Here is a 6341-nt window from a genome sequence, read left to right as displayed (position 1 = left end):
TTGGACTGCGTAAGAATTGGACTGTGTTAAAATTGGGACTTTGTACGGGTGCTGATGACCGCGCACTTGAACGCCCCACAAACCAAACATCATCATCATCATCATCATCATCATCATGTCTATTTTTGAGGTATCATGATTCATCTGGCTACTATTAGTTTCTATACAAACTGTGAAATGTCTGTCATTAAGGTTTCACAAAGTCCGCCATCTTTGGCACTCCCAGCGTGTCTCTTTCATCGACTCAGAGACACAATGAAATTCCCAGCCACGCAGCTGAACCATGCGCTGGGGCTACCCCTCTCGTCCGGCTAACGTTCGGCACAAAGTGTTTGCTGCCCGGCTGGCCGAGCGGCCCCTGGGGTCACGCCAACTCCGAACTTAGAATATCTTCAGGGCGCCACAATTCGCCCGTTACCTCACAATATTCAGGTGGTGGTCGAAAAAATATGGAAACACCAAAAACACAACACATTTCTGTGGTATCACATATCGATACCACCCCACAGGCGTCTCGAAATCGGCAATGGCACCGCAACTTTGTGACAGACGCCGATAGCCGTCGTAGGGGATCCGGCGCAGCCACTGAGCCACGCCTCCAGCAGCTCCGTACCATAAGCGCGCTCTGCCGCTGCCATGTTCGACAGCCGACGTCTACCACACAGCCCACTCAAGCTCGGAGCCACTTCGCTATATGATGCTACACAGATGCCGCCTAGGTGCGGCTCAACACCATCGTTCGTGCTTGGTTCAGAGAGCCTCATTCTTCTTGCTATTGTGTTAAATGGATCCTACTTCTTGCTCCATTATTTGTAACGAGTCTTCATACACTTGAAGAAAGCCACCAGTTATGTAAAGCTTTTTTTTTTACGGTATTTGCTTGTTCGCTTCATCATTTCTACTCCTGTCCAGCTTTCCTACAACAGCTGCTGCACAACTCACAAGGGGAGGCCACGACGTTTGGAACGCGGATTTGCTGCAAACTTCGTACAATCTTAGTACTCCATGAGGACAACAAAATGTGTAAGCAGTAGCGCGTACTTCTCAAGCGTTATTGAGAAAATCTCAAGATGATTTCGGTCGTCGAATATATATGTGCGTGGCCATTTTAACCATGAAGCGGATGCAGCCGAGTGGTGCCGGCACGGTAGTTCAGCATGTTCGGTCAGAGCGTTAGCTTCCCTTTATAATAAAAGAACTGAGCGAACGGATCATCGAACAAACTGAAACGGTGTCATCGGACGTCTGCCGTGAACAAATTCAATAAACAATATAAAACAAAATTTTAAAAAAAGTGTTTGGCGTTCAAGCCGCTGGATCGAGTTCTGTTCGTCAGTTTCTTTTTATTTCCGACACAGTCATTTTCTTTATTATTTATATTACAGTTGATGTAATGGGGAAAATATGTGTAATCGGCTGAACTTTTATTAAATTTACAATGTTATTTGGCAGTCTACTAATTTTTGCTATCACAAATAATGTAATATTCATAACTATCGACTAGTAAACGACCAAATGCATAAAGTCTTACTGAAAATGTATGTTTGTACGTGATTTGAGAAATCCTTTATACCTGGAAGGAGCCCGAAACGACTTGTTACCTGCAAGTTTTGACCGGCACAGACGGCTTTCGAAAGATGTACAATTAATCGTCGCTTTCGACATTACGAGTACAGGTTGCAGGATGGTATTTTTCGTAAAAACATGGAAAACATAAAGTTAAACGGCACCAGCTCCATTGAATAAATGCTATGTTTCCGCATACGCAAGGTCTTTTGACGTTTTCTGTGGAAAAACAAACCTTGTCAACAATTTCAAAAACCTCTGTTTCAGATGATAGTTTGGAAGCAAACCATGCATAACGCAGTATTTCCTTAAAATTCGGCGCTGATAATTGGTTATGCAGTATCGAGTGTATTTTAATAGCGTCTTCCGAGAAGCAACTTCTTGTTCTCTTTCGATTAAATACGAACAGTTTTGAAGACACGGACAAGCATACATTTTCAGCATTACTTTTGGCGTTCTGATCGCGGTACTTCAGCAGCGCGATTCATTCGGTGAAACGCGCGACCGCTGCTGGGTCAGTTTACGGTAAGAGCAGCAGCGGAAGTTCCTGCTAAGCGAAGGCGTCCAGCAGCTGACCGACATTCGCCCCGCTGCGCTGCAGTGCACACAACAGCTGTCGCCGAGCCGCCGCAGCTGCTCCTGGTTCCGCTCTGAGCAGCCGCCACATTCGCCCTACACGCTATAAGCACAGACACTGGCGTGCGTCACGCTGTTTTGGATCGTCCCCTTTCAATAGCACAGTTCGACAGTACACCACACTGAGTCTCTTTCCTGACGATAACCCCTTTCGTTTCCAGTGTCACGACACCACGAAGAGCAATTGGCCTTCCTCGCTTTCGACTACTATAAGGGGTAGTCATAACATTTAATAAACTATTACTTCGTAGAACTATTTTTTTTTTTTTTTTTTTTTTACATCTTGATGTGTCGGGTAATCTGTCGCGTATCAGTTTCGTCCATGCACAATATTTCGACAGTGTGATTCGTCATCTTCATCGGGTGATACCTGAGACCGCTTGTCGAATGCATTGTGTCCAATACACCTGGTAGGTAATAAATATTGGACGTATTCCGCTCGACTAGTAGTCTCAGGTAGCGCCTGACACAGAAAACGAGTCACGTGGTAGAAATATTGTGCATCGACGACACTAATATCCGGCAGAACATCCGACATTTCAAGATGGTAATAGATCGTCGGGAAAGCTTGAAGGATTACATCAATCTTTTGTTAATCTGCAGTCGTGGTACACAATGTAATCTCCGCGCCTCGGTACCCTAGCAAGACGCTACATGAGCTATAATAAAAAGACGGAGCCCACTCATAAAATGGAGTATCGTACAGTAATTCGTCTTCTCCAGCAGTGGAAATGTTGCAGTTTTGACAGTCAATCCAAATACTTCATTTATTGACCAGCAAATTGTCTATTGTAAATATGAGACCTCAGTACATGTTTTTATAATAATTTACTGTGCCACGATCACTTAATGCACAGGGTGGTTAGAAAGAGCATGAAGAGTTTCTAAGAGGGTTGCAGGCAGAGTGGGTTGAGATATAATTGTTAAGAAAAAAATCTGGTGCAGTGCGCCGTTTCCGAGTTAATTAGCATTGAACTTAGCCAATCAGGGCGTTACGTGCAATTTCAAGCGGCCCGTCAGATGCAATTAGTGTCATTTGGTTCAAATGGCTCTGAGCACTATGGGACTCAACTCCTGATGTCATTAGTCCCCTAGAACTTAGAACTAGTTAAACTTAACTAACCTAAGGACATCACAAACATCCATGGCCGAGGCAGGATTCGAACCTGCGACCGTAGCGGTCTTGCGGTTCCAGACTGCAGCGCCTTTAACCGCACGGCCACTTCGGCCGGCTCTAGTGTCATTTGTTCTCTTAGTGTAGATGACAGCGCACGAGACTGATCAGCATTTGGCTCGGGTTCGATCCTCACTACTGTTACGTGTCCAGTTTTTGTATCGGTCTCTTGTTCGGTTTTAAGAAAACAAACGAAGCACACGTTTGGCGACACAGTGTCTGCTAGCCTGACTGGCTAACTTCAATGCCAATTAACTCGGAAACGGTGCAACTTAAGGAATTTTTTTTCTTAACTGTTATTTGCCATTACAACCTAACCTGAAATAACTTTATAAGCTTTTCAAACAGTTTTATCACCGCCGTATATATACATAAAATATTCACATTACCTATTTCTTGGAGTGGCTGCTTTGTTATAGACACATAACAAGTACTGTTAGGCACTTCGAACATAAGGAAGTCATCTAAAAGATTTCGATGAATGTACCTCATATTGTCAGGCGGTACCATGATACTAAATGTCCCTAGATGTTTTTGTCATACACTGAAGAGCTAAGGTAATTGGTACATCTGCCTGATAACGTGTAAGGCCCGCGCGTGCACGCAGAAGTGCCGCAACACGACGTCGAATGGACTCAACTAATGTCTGAAGTAGTGCTGGAGGTAACTGACACCATGAATCCTACAGGGCTGTCCATAGATCCGTAAGAGTACGAGGGGATGGAAAGCTCTTCCGAACAGCAAGTTGCAAGGCATCTCAGATACGCAGTTTGGTGTCCAGCGGAAGTGTTTAATCTCAGAAGAGTGTTCCTGGAGCCACTCTGTAGCAGTTGTGGAAGTGTGGGGTGTCGCATTGTCCTGTTGGAATTGCCCAAATCTGTCATAATTCACAATGGACATCAATGGATGCAGAAGATCAGACAGGATGCTTACGTAAGTGTCGCCTGTCAGAGTTGTATCTAGACGTAGCAGGGGTCCCATATCACTCCAACCGCACACGCCCCACACCATTAGAGAGCCTCCACCACCTTGAACAGTTCCCTGCTGACATGCAGGGTCCATATATTCATGACACTGTCCTCATACCCGTACACGTCCGTCCGCTCGATACTATTTCAAACGAGACTCGTCCGACCAGGCAACATGTTTCCTGTCACCAACAGTCCAATGTCGGTTTTGACGGGCCCTGGCCAGGCGTGAACCTTTCTGTCATGCAGTCATCAAGGGTACACGAGTGCGCCTTCGGCTCCGAAAGCCCATATCTATAATGTTTGTTGAATGGTTCGCACGCTGACACCTGTTGATGGCCCAGCATTAAAATCTGCAGTAATTTGTGGAAGGGCTGCACTTCTGTCACGTTGAACGATTCTCTTCAGTCGTCGCCGGTCCCTGTCTTGCAGGATCTTTCTCCGGCCGCAGCAATGTCGGAGAGCTGATGTTTTACCGGATTCCTGATATTCAGGGTATACGCTCGAAATGGTCGTACAGGAAAATCCCCCCTTCATCGCTGCTTAGAAGATGCTGTGTCGCATAGCTCATCGGCCAACTATAAAACCACATTCAAACTCACTTTAATCTTGATACCCTGCGATTTCAGCAGCAGTAACAGATCTATCAACTGCGACAGACACTTGTCTTATATAGGCATTGCCGACCGCTGCGCCATATTTTGCCTGCTTACGTATCTCTATATTTGAATACGCATGCCTACACAGCATTTCGGCGTATATGTACTGTTACACATTGCGCAATACAAGTCTTAGAATAAATACGAGTACTTGATGCCCCTATCTACGCCTTCGTTTCCATGCCCCAACTCGTTCGCCCCATGAGCCCATCTCACAGACTAATTGCCAAAGCGCCTTTTCTGCAGGCAGAAAAAAGCTCTCCCCACTCCCTAGCTGACAGGTTATTCCCGTGTCATCCTGTGATCTTGGTACCAGTAGAGATGGGTAACAGTAAGATTCGACACGTCGTAGCAGTATAGATATCTGTACCCTTATAACCTGTGAATTTGTCACGTTAAAGAAAACTTCTTTCTCTTGCGTGCCCCTTCGTTCTTTTATCGTGTATAATCTTATTTACTGGGTAGAGTAATTCTTTCATGTCTTCCACTGTGTACATTGCAATTTTTACAGCATGTCAGTAGTTTCATCTTTGATTTGTTCACCTTCAACCGCATGTGATAGTGAATTAAATTGCTACAAACTGTAAGACTAACAATTTCAACCTTGTAGTGTCAAACCCGTTTTTAGCTAACAGTAGTTAATTCCGTTTTGAGACTGAGTTACTAGAGTGCACTACGGGAAGGAAGCAGACACGGCATGTGGTCGCCGCTCACCGGACCGCACAGTAATTCCGGCGTGGTGAGGAGGAAGAGGCGCCAAGCCCAGCCAGGCCCTCAAAGCGCAGTACACACCCTGCTCCGTATAAACATAAGGCAGCTTGAAAATTTCTAATTAATATACATAACCAAGTCAGAGCACCTCAAGCGTGAGTTTACACAAGCTCGATTAAGTTTTCATCCTTCAGTAAACTTCAAAGGCTCTCTCTGGGACCAGCTCGCTAACTTCGACAACTGCCGTAAAATTTTTGAGCACGTCAACTTTAAGAAAAAGCGAGTAACTTTCAGAAACAGCTCATTCTTGCCCTCGGCGTCTTGTCTCCTGGAAACGATTTACACAACTGTAACTGCTGCGGTGTTGCCAAACAAAAACCGCCGATGGCGGAACAGAAGCGTAGCAGAGAACATCACCAAACGTGTCTAAGCACATGTACTGATCTTTGTTACCCTTAATTCAGACAGTGATATGAAGATGGACGTCTGTATTCGTTGTTATGTGCTTGTGGAAGGGGAGGGGGGGGGGGGGCTAGAGGCCCAGAGAAGAATACATAGATCTTTCTAATTTAAATAGGTGTTACTCCAAAATGCTACTCCAGGCGGGTGTACATTGAATATGCGCAA

The sequence above is a fragment of the Schistocerca americana genome, chromosome 3, assembly GCF_021461395.2.
Source record: "Schistocerca americana isolate TAMUIC-IGC-003095 chromosome 3, iqSchAmer2.1, whole genome shotgun sequence".
Lineage (NCBI taxonomy): Eukaryota > Metazoa > Arthropoda > Insecta > Orthoptera > Acrididae > Schistocerca > Schistocerca americana.
Note: the sequence above shows the minus strand (reverse complement) of the source record.